At 52.3% G+C, this 18320-nt stretch overlaps 4 long non-coding RNA genes across 6 annotated transcripts; all 4 read right to left on the bottom strand.

Moving 5' to 3' along the window:
* Window positions 1-3319: 3319 nt before the first annotated feature.
* LOC144248924 (uncharacterized) lies at window positions 3320-10328 on the bottom strand. 3 transcript variants are annotated; one of them, XR_014951471.1, is made up of 8 exons: window positions 9924-10328; window positions 9671-9837; window positions 5747-5819; window positions 4853-5669; window positions 4600-4766; window positions 4444-4516; window positions 3619-4366; window positions 3320-3532 (listed from the first exon to the last, which is right to left on the bottom strand). It is a non-coding gene; the product is annotated as an uncharacterized LOC144248924 (long non-coding RNA). The 3 variants fall into 3 exon arrangements; XR_014951470.1 differs by having other exon boundaries at window positions 4600-5669; XR_014951472.1 differs by lacking the exons at window positions 9671-9837; window positions 9924-10328 and adding an exon at window positions 5903-6065 and having other exon boundaries at window positions 4600-5669.
* A 105-nt stretch (window positions 10329-10433) lies between these two features.
* Window positions 10434-11761, bottom strand: LOC146763946 (uncharacterized). Its single transcript, XR_014951476.1, has 3 exons — window positions 10973-11761; window positions 10817-10889; window positions 10434-10739 (listed from the first exon to the last, which is right to left on the bottom strand). It is a non-coding gene; the product is annotated as an uncharacterized LOC146763946 (long non-coding RNA).
* A 1540-nt stretch (window positions 11762-13301) lies between these two features.
* Window positions 13302-14663, bottom strand: LOC146763945 (uncharacterized). Its single transcript, XR_014951519.1, has 3 exons — window positions 13646-14663; window positions 13490-13562; window positions 13302-13412 (listed from the first exon to the last, which is right to left on the bottom strand). It is a non-coding gene; the product is annotated as an uncharacterized LOC146763945 (long non-coding RNA).
* A 1311-nt stretch (window positions 14664-15974) lies between these two features.
* LOC146763944 (uncharacterized) lies at window positions 15975-17346 on the bottom strand. Its single transcript, XR_014951487.1, has 3 exons — window positions 16319-17346; window positions 16163-16235; window positions 15975-16085 (listed from the first exon to the last, which is right to left on the bottom strand). It is a non-coding gene; the product is annotated as an uncharacterized LOC146763944 (long non-coding RNA).
* Between the last annotated feature and the right edge of the window lie 974 nt (window positions 17347-18320).

The raw sequence follows: 18320 nt of genomic DNA, 5'->3' as shown, positions 1-18320 counted from the left end.
AAAGCTGTCCCGGCCTCAAACTTGTGTTGCCCTGATAGACCCAAGGCATCCCTACGAACTGACATCAGGAACTTGGACTGGTGAGTTTTCTTTCCCACGGAAAAAGGCTGGAATTAGCGCACAGGACCCCCTGACCCAGGGTGGGAGGCTGACTGCAACAAATAGGAACATCAAAGAATATCTCCCAGAACAAAGCTGTCCCCACCTCAAATTTGTGCTGCCACTACAGTGCCAAGGGAGACCTACAAACTGACATCAGGATCCTGGATTTGTGAGTTTTCTTTCCCATTCAAAAAGTCTGCAATTTGCTCACAAGATCCTGTGGCCTTGGGCTGGGCCCTGACAGCAACAAGTACAAACATCAAAGGAGATCTCCGAGACTTCATCTGCCCCAACTTATAACTTGTGCTGCCCTGATAGACCCAAGGGAGCCCTACAAACTGACATCAGGAACCTGGACTAGTGAGTTTTCTTTCCCAGGGAAAAGAAGCACTGTTTGTGCTCACGGCCTTGTGGACACCACTGGGCCTCCTGAAATTCCAAATGGGATGCCAGATGCCTTCCACACCAAAGCTGCCCCCGGCTCATGGCCTGACTGCTCTTGCCGTGGTCCTGGGTGGCCCCGGGATCTCCGTCTGGAATATCCCATGGCACTGGGATGACTTCGGCTCCCTTTGTCTCCTTTTCCACAGGAGATCTCTCCCAGGTGTCCCCAAGTCGTCTCAGCTGCCCCAGTTCCCTCCCAGTGTGCCACCCAACATTCCCACTTCCCTCCTGATTTTCCCAGGGTCCCTCCCAGTGCTCCCATAGCAGGTACAGGACGCAGTAGAAGCACTTCTGTCACTGCTTGTAGCCCTTACTGACACCACAGGAAGGCTCTGCGGGTTCTTGGGGATGGTGGGGAGGGATGCAGGGGTCCCAGCGATGTCACTCTGGGGGTTGGAAATCCAGATGGATTTCGGGAGGGGGGCATGGAGTGTTCAAGGGGGTCTCTCAATGGTCATATGGGGAGGGGTCCCAAGGGCATCCCAGGGTGTCCTGGGGACCACTGGGGGGTACCAGGGATCCCTTAGGGTTACTGGGGATCATTCAGAGGGTCCCAAAAAGATCAAGGTAGGTCCCTGGGGGATCTTTTTAGGGGTACCGAAAGAGTTTTGTAGGGTCCAAGGGGTCAGATCTCCCAATTGAGATATGGGGAGGAAGGGGGAGTCCCAGAGGGACTGGCAGGGGGGAGAACAACTTAGCATCACCAAACATGTTCTGGCAATCTCCCCATACAATCTAGAGCCCAACTACACCCTGCACTGCCAATTTCAAGTCCCCAGGACTTGTGTTGTTACAGGCTATGCAGCAGGGCAGAACAGCTCCAGGAAAAATACATGCAGACATCCACGACACAGGACAGGGAGAGAGAGCTTTTGAGGAGAAGAAAGGACCGAGAGACCCAAAGAACACACAGTGCACCAGAGACAAGTGACAGGACACACACCGCAACTGCTCTGCCCTGAGCACCTCAGCACTGTGATCAAAACAGACACTTTTTGCCTTTAGATGGCCTTAGGAGATGCTTCTTGCACATCCCTGCCCCCAAAGCTCATTCATAAGGCCCTCCCAGCACCCCACTTTCACCCCCAATGTGGGCCTGAGCCCTCAACTTATCTCTCAGCCATCTGGGGATGAGAGCACCCCGCTTTCACCCCCACTGTGGGCCTGAGCACTCAACTTATCTCTCAGGCATCTGGGGATGAGAATCCACATCGCGTGCCAATGGAGGCTGCCTCGCCTGCGGGGAATGTCCAATGGTCACCGGGCTGTGGTCCTGCGCTCAGCTACAATCGAGAACACCAAACATCACTGCATGATCTTAGCTGCACAATGGACAAAACCCAGCAATCCTGCTACTCACCACTCTCCTAAGAATGCTCGGGCCACGCACTTTGGCCAGGCTCGGAGGCTGCCACCATCATCGCAGGGTCTGCCTGGGTTAAGAAGAGACAAAGTGACTCGGCATTGCTGAAACACGAGTGGACCTTGGCTCCCCCTCCCTACCTCGGCAACTCACCGCAACTCCTCAGCCATTGCCAAAGGCTCCCTGGATGCCATCGTGAAATTCAAAATTTCAAGGCTTCATCTCAGAGTCCTAAAATACATCCAGAGGGCTCACAAGCACAGGAAATCCAGGCCATCAGCTGTTGATGACAGGGGCTTGGCATACTCTGGGTGGATTCCCTAAACACACAAACAAGAACAGATACATACAATTGCTCCAAAACCTGAAACCTGAGCACAAACAACTGCTTTGGCCCACTGCTCACCTGGCACACTTGGCCTTGACTGCTGCTATCTGCCTGGACCTCCTGAAAATAAAGGCAAAGAACACCGCTGTGACAAAGACACCCTTCAAGCATCCCCTGCAAATGCAAAAAATGACTGACCTGCTCATGGGAAAACCCTGACCCAGGACTGGGGCCCTTGGCCACAGATTTGAACTGTCAGCATCTGAAAGAAAGTTAGGACTGGTGTCAAACGGCTGCAGGACAACTTAACACAACTAAACATATTAAGCCAATCTCCCCATACAATCTAGAGCCCAACTACACCCTGCACTGCCAATTTCAAGTCCCCAGGACTTGTGTTGTTACAGGCTATGCAGCAGGGCAGAACAGCTCCAGGAAAAATACGTGCAGACATCCACGACACAGGACAGGGAGAGAGAGCTTTTGAGGAGAAGAAAGGACCGAGAGACCCAAAGAACACACAGTGCACCAGAGACAAGTGACAGGACACACATCAGAACTGCTCTGCCCTGTGCACCTCAGCACTGTAATCAAAACAGACACTTTTTGCCTTTAGATGGCCTTAGGAGATGCTTCTTGCACATCCCTGCCCCCAAAGCTCATTCATAAGGCCCTCCCAGCACCCCACTTTCACCCCCAATGTGGGCCTGAGCCCTCAACTTATCTCTCAGCCATCTGGGGATGAAAGCACCCCGCTTTCATCCCCACTGTGGGCCTGAGCACTCAACTTATCTCTCAGGCATCTGGGGATGAGAATCCACATCGCGTGCCAATGGAGGCTGCCTCGCCTGCGGGGAATGTCCTATGGTCACCGGGCTGTGGTCCCGTGCTCAGCTACAATCGAGAACACCAAACATCACTGCATGATCTTAGCTGCACAATGGACAAAACCCAGCAATCCTGCTACTCACCGTTCTCCTAAGAATGCTCGGGCCACGCACTTTGGCCAGGCTCGGAGGCTGCCACCGTCATCGCAGGGTCTGCCTGGGTTAAGAAGAGACAAAGTGATTCGACATGGCTGAAACACGAGTGGACCTTGGCTCCCCCTCCCTACCTCGGCAACTCACCGCAACTCCTCAGCCATTGCCAAAGGCTCCCTGGATGCCATCGTGAAATACAAAATTTCAAGGCTTCATCTCAAGAGTCCTAAAATACATCCAGAGGGCTCACAAGCACAGGAAATCCAGGCCATCAGCTGTTGGTGACAGGGGCTTGGCATACTCTGGGTGGATTCCCTAAACACACAAACAAGAACAGATACATACAATTGCGCCAAAACGTGAAACCTGAGCACAAACAACTGCTTTGGCCCACTGCTCACCTGGCACACTTGGCCTTGACTGCTGCTATCTGCCTGGACCTCCTGAAAATAAAGGCAAAGAACACCGCTGTGACAAAGACACCCTTCAAGCATCCCCTGCAAATGCAAAAAATGACTGACCTGCTCATGGGAAAACCCTCACCCAGGACTGGGGCCCTTGGCCACAGATTTGAACTGTCAGCATCTGAAAGAAAGTTAGGACTGGTGTCAAACGGCTGCAGGACAACTTAACACGACTAAACATATTAAGCCAATCTCCCCATACAATCTAGAGCCCAACTACACCCTGCACTGCCAATTTCAAGTCCCCAGGACTTCTGTTGTTACTGGCTATGCAGCAGGGCAAAACAGCTCCAGGAAAAATACGTGCAGACATCCACGACACAGGACAGGGAGAGAGAGCTTTTGAGGAGAAGAAAGGACCGAGAGACCCAAAGAACACACAGTGCACCAGAGACAAGTGACAGGACACACACCGCAACTGCTCTGCCCTGAGCACCTCAGCACTGTGATCAAAACAGACACTTTTTGCCTTTAGATGGCCTTAGGAGATGCTTCTTGCACATCCCTGCCCCCAAAGCTCATTCATAAGGCCCTCCCAGCACCCCGCTTTCACCCCCACTGTGGGCCTGAGCACTCAACTTATCTCTCAGGCATCTGGGGATGAGAATCCACATCGCGTGCCAATGGAGGCTGCCTCGCCTGCGGGGAATGTCCAATGGTCACCAGGCTGTGGTCCCGCGCTCAGCTACAATCGAGAACACCAAACATCACTGCATGATCTTAGCTGCACAATGGACAAAACCCAGCAATCCTGCTACTCACCGCTCTCCTAAGAATGCTCGGGCCACGCACTTTGGCCAGGCTCGGAGGCTGCCACCGTCATCGCAGGGTCTGCCTGGGTTAAGAAGAGACAAAGTGACTCGGCATTGCTGAAACACGAGTGGACCTTGGCTCCCCCTCCCTACCTCGGCAACTCACCGCAACTCCTCAGCCATTGCCAAAGGCTCCCTGGATGCTATCGTGAAATACAAAATTTCAAGGCTTCATCTCAGAGTCCTAAAATACATCCAGAGAGCCCAAATGCACAGGAAATCCAGGCCATCAGCTGTTCGTGACAGGGGCTTGGCATACTCTGGGTGGATTCCCTAAACACACAAACAAGAACAGATACATACAATTGCTCCAAAACCTGAAACCTGAGCACAAACAACTGCTTTGGCCCACTGCTCACCTGGCACACTTGGCCTTGACTGCTGCTATCTGCCTGGACCTCCTGAAAATAAAGGCCAAAGAACACCGCTGTGACAAAGACACCATTCAAGCATCCCCTGCAAATGCAAAAAATGACTGACCTGCTCATGGGAAAACCCTCACCCAGGACTGGGGCCCTTGGCCACAGATTTGAACTGTCAGCATCTGAAAGAAAGTTAGGACTGGTGTCAAACGGCTGCAGGACAACTTAACACAACTAAACATATTAAGCCAATCTCCCCATACAATCTAGAGCCCAACTACACCCTGCACTGCCAATTTCAAGTCCCCAGGACTTGTGTTGTTACAGGCTATGCAGCAGGGCAGAACAGCTCCAGGAAAAATACGTGCAGACATCCACGACACAGGACAGGGAGAGAGAGCTTTTGAGGAGAAGAAAGGACCAAGAGACCCAAAGAACACACAGTGCACCAGAGACAAGTGACAGGACACACACCGGAACTGCTCTGCCCTGAGCACCTCAGCACTGTGATCAAAACAGACACTTTTTGCCTTTAGATGGCCTTAGGAGATGCTTCTTGCACATCCCTGCCCCCAAAGCTCATTCATAAGGCCCTCCCAGCACCCCACTTTCACCCCCAATGTGGGCCTGAGCCCTCAACTTATCTCTCAGCCATCTGGGGATGAGAGCACCCCGCTTTCACCCCCACTGTGGGCCTGAGCACTCAACTTATCTCTCAGGCATCTGGGGATGAGAATCCACATCGCGTGCCAATGGAGGCTGCCTCGCCTGCGGGGAATGTCCAATGGTCACCGGGCTGTGGTCCCTCGCTCAGCTACAATCGAGAACACCAAACATCACTGCATGATCTTAGCTGCACAATGGACAAAACCCAGCAATCCTGCTACTCACCGTTCTCCTAAGAATGCTCGGGCCACGCACTTTGGCCAGGCTCGGAGGCTGCCACCGTCATCGCAGGGTCTGCCTGGGTTAAGAAGAGACAAAGTGATTCGACATGGCTGAAACACGAGTGGACCTTGGCTCCCCCTCCCTACCTCGGCAACTCACCGCAACTCCTCAGCCATTGCCAAAGGCTCCCTGGATGCCATCGTGAAATACAAAATTTCAAGGCTTCATCTCCCAGTCCTAAAATACATCCAGAGGGCTCACAAGCACAGGAAATCCAGGACATCAGCTGTTGGTGACAGGGGCTTGGCATACTCTGGGTGGATTCCCTAAACACACAAACAAGAACAGATACATACAATTGCTCCAAAACCTGAAACCTGAGCACAAACAACTGCTTTGGCCCACTGCTCACCTGGCACACTTGGCCTTGACTGCTGCTATCTGCCTGGCCCTCCTGAAAATAAAGGCAAAGAACACCGCTGTGACAAAGACACCCTTCAAGCATCCCCTGCAAATGCAAAAAATGACTGACCTGCTCATGGGAAAACCCTCACCCAGGACTGGGGCCCTTGGCCACAGATTTGAACTGTCAGCATCTGAAAGAAAGTTAGGACTGGTGTCAAACGGCTGCAGGACAACTTAACACGACTAAACATATTAAGCCAATCTCCCCATACAATCTAGAGCCCAACTACACCCTGCACTGCCAATTTCAAGTCCCCAGGACTTGTGTTGTTACAGGCTATGCAGCAGGGCAGAACAGCTCCAGGAAAAATACGTGCAGACATCCACGACACAGGACAGGGAGAGAGAGCTTTTGAGGAGCAGAAAGGACCGAGTGACCCAAAGAACACACAGTGCACCAGAGACAAGTGACAGGACACACACCGCAACTGCTCTGCCCTGAGCACCTCAGCACTGTGATCGAAACAGAAACTTTTTGCCTTTAGATGGCCTTAGGAGATGCTTCTTGCACATCCCTGCCCCCAAAGCTCATTCATAAGGCCCTCCCAGCACCCCGCTTTCACCCCCACTGTGGGCCTGTGCACTCAACTTATCTCTCAGGCATCTGGGGATGAGAATCCACATCGCGTGCCAATGGAGGCTGCCTCGCCTGCGGGGAATGTCCTATGGTCACCGGGCTGTGGTCCCGTGCTCAGCTACAATCGAGAACACCAAACATCACTGCATGATCTTAGCTGCACAATGGACAAAACCCAGCAATCCTGCTACTCACCGCTCTCCTAAGAATGCTCGGGCCACGCACTTTGGCCAGGCTCAGAGGCTGCCACCGTCTTCGCAGGGTCTGCCTGGGTTAAGAAGAGACAAAGTGACTCGGCATTGCTGAAACACGAGTGGACCTTGGCTCCCCCTCCCTACCTCGGCAACTCACCGCAACTCCTCAGCCATTGCCAAAGGCTCCCTGGATGCCATCGTGAAATACAAAATTTCAAGGCTTCATCTCACAGTCCTAAAATACATCCAGAGGGCTCACAAGCACAGGAAATCCAGGCCATCAGCTGTTGGTGACAGGGGCTTGGCATACTCTGGGTGGATTCCCTAAACACACAAACAAGAACAGATACATACAATTGCGCCAAAACCTGAAACCTGAGCACAAACAACTGCTTTGGCCCACTGCTCACCTGGCACACTTGGCCTTGACTGCTGCTATCTGCCTGGACCTCCTGAAAATAAAGGCAAAGAACACCGCTGTGACAAAGACACCCTTCAAGCATCCCCTGCAAATGCAAAAAATGACTGACCTGCTCATGGGAAAACCCTCACCCAGGACTGGGGCCCTTGGCCACAGATTTGAACTGTCAGCATCTGAAAGAAAGTTAGGACTGGTGTCAAACGGCTGCAGGACAACTTAACACGACTAAACATATTAAGCCAATCTCCCCATACAATCTAGAGCCCAACTACACCCTGCACTGCCAATTTCAAGTCCCCAGGACTTGTGTTGTTACAGGCTATGCAGCAGGGCAGAACAGCTCCAGGAAAAATACGTGCAGACATCCACGACACAGGACAGGGAGAGAGAGCTTTTGAGGAGAAGAAAGGACCGAGTGACCCAAAGAACACACAGTGCACCAGAGACAAGTGACAGGACACACATCAGAACTGCTCTGCCCTGAGCACCTCAGCACTGTGATCAAAACAGACACTTTTTGCCTTTAGATGGCCTTAGGAGATGCTTCTTGCACATCCCTGCCCCCAAAGCTCATTCATAAGGCCCTCCCAGCACCCCACTTTCACCCCCAATGTGGGCCTGAGCACTCAACTTATCTCTCAGGCATCTGGGGATGAGAATCCACATCGCGTGCCAATGGAGGCTGCCTCGCCTGCGGGGAATGTCCAATGGTCACGGGGCTGTGGTCCCTCGCTCAGCTACAATCGAGAACACCAAACATCACTGCATGATCTTAGCTGCACAATGGACAAAACCCAGCAATCCTGCTACTCACCGCTCTCCTAAGAATGCTCGGGCCACGCACTTTGGCCAGGCTCGGAGGCTGCCACCGTCATCGCAGGGTCTGCCTGGGTTAAGAAGAGACAAAGTGATTCGACATGGCTGAAACACGAGTGGACCTTGGCTCCCCCTCCCTACCTCGGCAACTCACCGCAACTCCTCAGCCATTGCCAAAGGCTCCCTGGATGCCATCGTGAAATACAAAATTTCAAGGCTTCATCTCACAGTCCTAAAATACATCCAGAGGGCTCACAAGCACAGGAAATCCAGGCCATCAGCTGTTGGTGACAGGGGCTTGGCATACTCTGGGTGGATTCCCTAAACACACAAACAAGAACAGATACATACAATTGCTCCAAAACCTGAAACCTGAGCACAAACAACTGCTTTGGCCCACTGCTCACCTGGCACACTTGGCCTTGACTGCTGCTATCTGCCTGGACCTCCTGAAAATAAAGGCAAAGAACACCGCTGTGACAAAGACACCCTTCAAGCATCCCCTGCAAATGCAAAAAATGACTGACCTGCTCATGGGAAAACCCTCACCCAGGACTGGGGCCCTTGGCCACAGATTTGAACTGTCAGCATCTGAAAGAAAGTTAGGACTGGTGTCAAACGGCTGCAGGACAACTTAACACGGCTAAACATATTAAGCCAATCTCCCCATACAATCTAGAGCCCAACTACACCCTGCACTGCCAATTTCAAGTCCCCAGGACTTGTGTTGTTACAGGCTATGCAGCAGGGCAGAACAGCTCCAGGAAAAATACGTGCAGACATCCACGACACAGGACAGGGAGAGAGAGCTTTTGAGGAGAAGAAAGGACCGAGTGACCCAAAGAACACAGTGCACCAGAGACAAGTGACAGGACACACATCAGAACTGCTCTGCCCTGTGCACCTCAGCACTGTAATCAAAACAGACACTTTTTGCCTTTAGATGGCCTTAGGAGATGCTTCTTGCACATCCCTGCCCCCAAAGCTCATTCATAACGCACGCCCAGCACCCCACTTTCACCCCCAATGTGGGCCTGAGCCCTCAACTTATCTCTCAGCCATCTGGGGATGAAAGCACCCCGCTTTCATCCCCACTGTGGGCCTGAGCACTCAACTTATCTCTCAGGCATCTGGGGATGAGAATCCACATCGCGTGCCAATGGAGGCTGCCTCGCCTGCGGGGAATGTCCAATGGTCACGGGGCTGTGGTCCCGTGCTCAGATACAATCGAGAACACCAAACATCACTGCATGATCTTAGCTGCACAATGGACAAAACCCAGCAATCCTGCTACTCACCGCTCTCCTAAGAATGCTCGGGCCACGCACTTTGGCCAGGCTCGGAGGCTGCCACCGTCATCGCAGGGTCTGCCTGGGTTAAGAAGAGACAAAGTGACTCGGCATTGCTGAAACACGAGTGGACCTTGGCTCCCCCTCCCTACCTCGGCAACTCACCGCAACTCCTCAGCCATTGCCAAAGGCTCCCTGGATGCCATCGTGAAATTCAAAATTTCAAGGCTTCATCTCAGAGTCCTAAAATACATCCAGAGGGCTCACAAGCACAGGAAATCCAGGCCATCAGCTGTTGGTGACAGGGGCTTGGCATACTCTGGGTGGATTCCCTAAACACACAAACAAGAACAGATACATACAATTGCTCCAAAACCTGAAACCTGAGCACAAACAACTGCTTTGGCCCACTGCTCACCTGGCACACTTGGCCTTGACTGCTGCTATCTGCCTGGACCTCCTGAAAATAAAGGCAAAGAACACCGCTGTGACAAAGACACCCTTCAAGCATCCCCTGCAAATGCAAAAAATGACTGACCTGCTCATGGGAAAACCCTCACCCAGGACTGGGGCCCTTGGCCACAGATTTGAACTGTCAGCATCTGAAAGAAAGTTAGGACTGGTGTCAAACGGCTGCAGGACAACTTAACACAACTAAACATATTAAGCCAATCTCCCCATACAATCTAGAGCCCAACTACACCCTGCACTGCCAATTTCAAGTCCCCAGGACTTGTGTTGTTACAGGCTATGCAGCAGGGCAGAACAGCTCCAGGAAAAATACGTGCAGACATCCACGACACAGGACAGGGAGAGAGAGCTTTTGAGGAGAAGAAAGGACCGAGTGACCCAAAGAACACACAGTGCACCAGAGACAAGTGACAGGACACACATCAGAACTGCTCTGCCCTGTGCACCTCAGCACTGTAATCAAAACAGACACTTTTTGCCTTTAGATGGCCTTAGGAGATGCTTCTTGCACATCCCTGCCCCCAAAGCTCATTCATAAGGCCCTCCCAGCACCCCACTTTCACCCCCAATGTGGGCCTGAGCCCTCAACATATCTCTCAGCCATCTGGGGATGAGAGCACCCCGCTTTCACCCCCACTGTGGGCCTGAGCACTCAACTTATCTCTCAGGCATCTGGGGATGAGAATCCACATCGCGTGCCAATGGAGGCTGCCTCGCCTGCGGGGAATGTCCAATGGTCACCAGGCTGTGGTCCCGCGCTCAGCTACAATCGAGAACACCAAACATCACTGCATGATCTTAGCTGCACAATGGACAAAACCCAGCAATCCTGCTACTCACCGTTCTCCTAAGAATGCTCGGGCCACGCACTTTGGCCAGGCTCGGAGGCTGCCACCATCATCGCAGGGTCTGCCTGGGTTAAGAAGAGACAAAGTGACTCGGCATTGCTGAAACACGAGTGGACCTTGGCTCCCCCTCCCTACCTCGGCAACTCACCGCAACTCCTCAGCCATTGCCAAAGGCTCCCTGGATGCTATCGTGAAATACAAAATTTCAAGGCTTCATCTCAGAGTCCTAAAATACATCCAGAGAGCCCAAATGCACAGGAAATCCAGGCCATCAGCTGTTCGTGACAGGGGCTTGGCATACTCTGGGTGGATTCCCTAAACACACAAACAAGAACAGATACATACAATTGCTCCAAAACCTGAAACCTGAGCACAAACAACTGCTTTGGCCCACTGCTCACCTGGCACACTTGGCCTTGACTGCTGCTATCTGCCTGGACCTCCTGAAAATAAAGGCCAAAGAACACCGCTGTGACAAAGACACCATTCAAGCATCCCCTGCAAATGCAAAAAATGACTGACCTGCTCATGGGAAAACCCTGACCCAGGACTGGGGCCCTTGGCCACAGATTTGAACTGTCAGCATCTGAAAGAAAGTTAGGACTGGTGTCAAACGGCTGCAGGACAACTTAACACGACTAAACATATTAAGCCAATCTCCCCATACAATCTAGAGCCCAACTACACCCTGCACTGCCAATTTCAAGTCCCCAGGACTTGTGTTGTTACAGGCTATGCAGCAGGGCAGAACAGCTCCAGGAAAAATACGTGCAGACATCCACGACACAGGACAGGGAGAGAGAGCTTTTGAGGAGAAGAAAGGACCGAGTGACCCAAAGAACACACAGTGCACCAGAGACAAGTGACAGGACACACACCGCAACTGCTCTGCCCTGAGCACCTCAGCACTGTGATCGAAACAGAAACTTTTTGCCTTTAGATGGCATTAGGAGATGCTTCTTGCACATCCCTGCCCCCAAAGCTCATTCATAAGGCACGCCCAGCACCCCACTTTCACCCCCAATGTGGGCCTGAGCCCTCAACTTATCTCTCAGCCATCTGGGGATGAGAGCACCCCGCTTTCACCCCCACTGTGGGCCTGAGCACTCAACTTATCTCTCAGGCATCTGGGGATGAGAATCCACATCGCGTGCCAATGGAGGCTGCCTCGCCTGCGGGGAATGTCCAATGGTCACGGGGCTGTGGTCCCTCGCTCAGCTACAATCGAGAACACCAAACATCACTGCATGATCTTAGCTGCACAATGGACAAAACCCAGCAATCCTGCTACACACCGTTCTCCTAAGAATGCTCGGGCCACGCACTTTGGCCAGGCTCGGAGGCTGCCACCGTCATCGCAGGGTCTGCCTGGGTTAAGAAGAGACAAAGTGATTCGACATGGCTGAAACACGAGTGGACCTTGGCTCCCCCTCCCTACCTCGGCAACTCACCGCAACTCCTCAGCCATTGCCAAAGGCTCCCTGGATGCCATCATGAAATACAAAATTTCAAGGCTTCATCTCAGAGTCCTAAAATACATCCAGAGAGCCCACAAGCACAGGAAATCCAGGCCATCAGCTGTTGGTGACAGGGGCTTGGCATACTCTGGGTGGATTCCCTAAACACACAAACAAGAACAGATACATACAATTGCTCCAAAACCTGAAACCTGAGCACAAACAACTGCTTTGGCCCACTGCTCACCTGGCACACTTGGCCTTGACTGCTGCTATCTGCCTGGACCTCCTGAAAATAAAGGCAAAGAACACCGCTGTGACAAAGACACCCTTCAAGCATCCCCTGCAAATGCAAAAAATGACTGACCTGCTCATGGGAAAACCCTCACCCAGGACTGGGGCCCTTGGCCACAGATTTGAACTGTCAGCATCTGAAAGAAAGTTAGGACTGGTGTCAAACGGCTGCAGGACAACTTAACACAACTAAACATATTAAGCCAATCTCCCCATACAATCTAGAGCCCAACTACACCCTGCACTGCCAATTTCAAGTCCCCAGGACTTGTGTTGTTACAGGCTATGCAGCAGGGCAGAACAGCTCCAGGAAAAATACGTGCAGACATCCACGACACAGGACAGGGAGAGAGAGCTTTTGAGGAGAAGAAAGGACCGAGAGACCCAAAGAACACACAGTGCACCAGAGACAAGTGACAGGACACACATCAGAACTGCTCTGCCCTGTGCACCTCAGCACTGTAATCAACACAGACACTTTTTGCCTTTAGATGGCCTTAGGAGATGCTTCTTGCACATCCCTGCCCCCAAAGCTCATTCATAAGGCCCTCCCAGCACCCCACTTTCACCCCCAATGTGGGCCTGAGCCCTCAACATATCTCTCAGCCATCTGGGGATGAGAGCACCCCGCTTTCACCCCCACTGTGGGCCTGAGCACTCAACTTATCTCTCAGGCATCTGGGGATGAGAGCACCCCGCTTTCACCCCCACTGTGGGCCTGAGCACTCAACTTATCTCTCAGGCATCTGGGGATGAGAATCCACATCGCGTGCCAATGGAGGCTGCCTCGCCTGCGGGGAATGTCCAATGGTCACCAGGCTGTGGTCCCGCGCTCAGCTACAATCGAGAACACCAAACATCACTGCATGATCTTAGCTGCACAATGGATAAAACCCAGCAATCCTGCTACTCACCGTTCTCCTAAGAATGCTCGGGCCACGCACTTTGGCCAGGCTCGGAGGCTGCCACCATCATCGCAGGGTCTGCCTGGGTTAAGAAGAGACAAAGTGACTCGGCATTGCTGAAACACGAGTGGACCTTGGCTCCCCCTCCCTACCTCGGCAACTCACCGCAACTCCTCAGCCATTGCCAAAGGCTCCCTGGATGCTATCGTGAAATACAAAATTTCAAGGCTTCATCTCAGAGTCCTAAAATACATCCAGAGAGCCCAAATGCACAGGAAATCCAGGCCATCAGCTGTTCGTGACAGGGGCTTGGCATACTCTGGGTGGATTCCCTAAACACACAAACAAGAACAGATACATACAATTGCTCCAAAACCTGAAACCTGAGCACAAACAACTGCTTTGGCCCACTGCTCACCTGGCACACTTGGCCTTGACTGCTGCTATCTGCCTGGACCTCCTGAAAATAAAGGCCAAAGAACACCGCTGTGACAAAGACACCATTCAAGCATCCCCTGCAAATGCAAAAAATGACTGACCTGCTCATGGGAAAACCCTGACCCAGGACTGGGGCCCTTGGCCACAGATTTGAACTGTCAGCATCTGAAAGAAAGTTAGGACTGGTGTCAAACGGCTGCAGGACAACTTAACACGACTAAACATATTAAGCCAATCTCCCCATACAATCTAGAGCCCAACTACACCCTGCACTGCCAATTTCAAGTCCCCAGGACTTGTGTTGTTACAGGCTATGCAGCAGGGCAGAACAGCTCCAGGAAAAATACGTGCAGACATCCACGACACAGGACAGGGAGAGAGAGCTTTTGAGGAGAAGAAAGGACCGAGTGACCCAAAGAACACACAGTGCACCAGAGACAAGTGACAGGACACACACCGCAACTGCTCTGCCCTGAGCACCTCAGCACTGTGATCGAAACAGAAACTTTTTGCCTTTAGATGGCCTTAGGAGATGCTTCTTGCACATCCCTGCCCCCAAAGCTCATTCATAAGGCACGCCCAGCACCCCACTTTCACCCCCAATGTGGGCCTGAGCCCTCAACTTATCTCTCAGCCATCTGGGGATGAGAGCACCCCGCTTTCACCCCCACTGTGGGCCTGAGCACTCAACTTATCTCTCAGGCATCTGGGGATGAGAATCCACATCGCGTGCCAATGGAGGCTGCCTCGCCTGCGGGGAATGTCCAATGGTCACGGGGCTGTGGTCCCTCGCTCAGCTACAATCGAGAACACCAAACATCACTGCATGATCTTAGCTGCACAATGGACAAAACCCAGCAATCCTGCTACACACCGTTCTCCTAAGAATGCTCGGGCCACGCACTTTGGCCAGGCTCGGAGGCTGCCACCGTCATCGCAGGGTCTGCCTGGGTTAAGAAGAGACAAAGTGATTCGACATGGCTGAAACACGAGTGGACCTTGGCTCCCCCTCCCTACCTCGGCAACTCACCGCAACTCCTCAGCCATTGCCAAAGGCTCCCTGGATGCCATCGTGAAATACAAAATTTCAAGGCTTCATCTCAGAGTCCTAAAATACATCCAGAGGGCTCACAAGCACAGGAAATCCAGGCTATCAGCTGTTGGTGACAGGGGCTTGGCATACTCTGGGTGGATTCCCTAAACACACAAACAAGAACAGATACATACAATTGCTCCAAAACCTGAAACCTGAGCACAAACAACTGCTTTGGCCCACTGCTCACCTGGCACACTTGGCCTTGACTGCTGCTATCTGCCTGGACCTCCTGAAAATAAAGGCAAAGAACACCGCTGTGACAAAGACACCATTCAAGCATCCCCTGCAAATGCAAAAAATGACTGACCTGCTCATGGGAAAACCCTCACCCAGGACTGGGGCCCTTGGCCACAGATTTGAACTGTCAGCATCTGAAAGAAAGTTAGGACTGGTGTCAAACGGCTGCAGGACAACTTAACACGACTAAACATATTAAGCCAATCTCCCCATACAATCTAGAGCCCAACTACACCCTGCACTGCCAATTTCAAGTCCCCAGGACTTGTGTTGTTACAGGCTATGCAGCAGGGCAGAACAGCTCCAGGAAAAATACGTGCAGACATCCACGACACAGGACAGGGAGAGAGAGCTTTTGAGGAGAAGAAAGGACCGAGAGACCCAAAGAACACACAGTGCACCAGAGACAAGTGACAGGACACACATCAGAACTGCTCTGCCCTGTGCACCTCAGCACTGTAATCAAAACAGACACTTTTTGCCTTTAGATGGCCTTAGGAGATGCTTCTTGCACATCCCTGCCCCCAAAGCTCATTCATAAGGCCCTCCCAGCACCCCACTTTCACCCCCAATGTGGGCCTGAGCCCTCAACATATCTCTCAGGCATCTGGGGATGAGAGCACCCCGCTTTCACCCCCACTGTGGGCCTGAGCACTCAACTTATCTCTCAGGCATCTGGGGATGAGAGCACCCCGCTTTCACCCCCACTGTGGGCCTGAGCACTCAACTTATCTCTCAGGCATCTGGGGATGAGAATCCACATCGCGTGCCAATGGAGGCTGCCTCGCCTGCGGGGAATGTCCAATGGTCACCAGGCTGTGGTCCCGCGCTCAGCTACAATCGAGAACACCAAACATCACTGCATGATCTTAGCTGCACAATGGACAAAACCCAGCAATCCTGCTACTCACCGTTCTCCTAAGAATGCTCGGGCCACGCACTTTGGCCAGGCTCGGAGGCTGCCACCATCATCGCAGGGTCTGCCTGGGTTAAGAAGAGACAAAGTGACTCGGCATTGCTGAAACACGAGTGGACCTTGGCTCCCCCTCCCTACCTCGGCAACTCACCGCAACTCCTCAGCCATTGCCAAAGGCTCCCTGGATGCTATCGTGAAATACAAAATTTCAAGGCTTCATCTCAGAGTCCTAAAATACATCCAGAGAGCCCAAATGCACAGGAAATCCAGGCCATCAGCTGTTCGTGACAGGGGCTTGGCATACTCTGGGTGGATTCCCTAAACACACAAACAAGAACAGATACATACAATTGCTCCAAAACCTGAAACCTGAGCACAAACAACTGCTTTGGCCCACTGCTCACCTGGCACACTTGGCCTTGACTGCTGCTATCTGCCTGGACCTCCTGAAAATAAAGGCCAAAGAACACCGCTGTGACAAAGACACCATTCAAGCATCCCCTGCAAATGCAAAAAATGACTGACCTGCTCATGGGAAAACCCTGACCCAGGACTGGGGCCCTTGGCCACAGATTTGAACTGTCAGCATCTGAAAGAAAGTTAGGACTGGTGTCAAACGGCTGCAGGACAACTTAACACGACTAAACATATTAAGCCAATCTCCCCATACAATCTAGAGCCCAACTACACCCTGCACTGCCAATTTCAAGTCCCCAGGACTTGTGTTGTTACAGGCTATGCAGCAGGGCAGAACAGCTCCAGGAAAAATACGTGCAGACATCCACGACACAGGACAGGGAGAGAGAGCTTTTGAGGAGAAGAAAGGACCGAGTGACCCAAAGAACACACAGTGCACCAGAGACAAGTGACAGGACACACACCGCAACTGCTCTGCCCTGAGCACCTCAGCACTGTGATCGAAACAGAAACTTTTTGCCTTTAGATGGCCTTAGGAGATGCTTCTTGCACATCCCTGCCCCCAAAGCTCATTCATAAGGCACGCCCAGCACCCCACTTTCACCCCCAATGTGGGCCTGAGCCCTCAACTTATCTCTCAGCCATCTGGGGATGAGAGCACCCCGCTTTCACCCCCACTGTGGGCCTGAGCACTCAACTTATCTCTCAGGCATCTGGGGATGAGAATCCACATCGCGTGCCAATGGAGGCTGCCTCGCCTGCGGGGAATGTCCAATGGTCACGGGGCTGTGGTCCCTCGCTCAGCTACAATCGAGAACACCAAACATCACTGCATGATCTTAGCTGCACAATGGACAAAACCCAGCAATCCTGCTACACACCGTTCTCCTAAGAATGCTCGGGCCACGCACTTTGGCCAGGCTCGGAGGCTGCCACCGTCATCGCAGGGTCTGCCTGGGTTAAGAAGAGACAAAGTGATTCGACATGGCTGAAACACGAGTGGACCTTGGCTCCCCCTCCCTACCTCGGCAACTCACCGCAACTCCTCAGCCATTGCCAAAGGCTCCCTGGATGCCATCGTGAAATACAAAATTTCAAGGCTTCATCTCAGAGTCCTAAAATACATCCAGAGGGCTCACAAGCACAGGAAATCCAGGCTATCAGCTGTTGGTGACAGGGGCTTGGCATACTCTGGGTGGATTCCCTAAACACACAAACAAGAACAGATACATACAATTGCTCCAAAACCTGAAACCTGAGCACAAACAACTGCTTTGGCCCACTGCTCACCTGGCACACTTGGCCTTGACTGCTGCTATCTGCCTGGACCTCCTGAAAATAAAGGCAAAGAACACCGCTGTGACAAAGACACCATTCAAGCATCCCCTGCAAATGCAAAAAATGACTGACCTGCTCATGGGAAAACCCTCACCCAGGACTGGGGCCCTTGGCCACAGATTTGAACTGTCAGCATCTGAAAGAAAGTTAGGACTGGTGTCAAACGGCTGCAGGACAACTTAACACGACTAAACATATTAAGCCAATCTCCCCATACAATCTAGAGCCCAACTACACCCTGCACTGCCAATTTCAAGTCCCCAGGACTTGTGTTGTTACAGGCTATGCAGCAGGGCAGAACAGCTCCAGGAAAAATACGTGCAGACATCCACGACACAGGACAGGGAGAGAGAGCTTTTGAGGAGAAGAAAGGACCGAGTGACCCAAAGAACACACAG

Source organism: Lonchura striata, chromosome Z, assembly GCF_050655825.1.
Source record: "Lonchura striata isolate lonStrDom1 chromosome Z, ASM5065582v1, whole genome shotgun sequence".
In the NCBI taxonomy this organism is placed as follows: domain Eukaryota; kingdom Metazoa; phylum Chordata; class Aves; order Passeriformes; family Estrildidae; genus Lonchura; species Lonchura striata.
The sequence above is the reverse complement of the archived record's forward strand: the minus strand, read 5'-3'. Positions and strand labels throughout refer to the sequence as shown.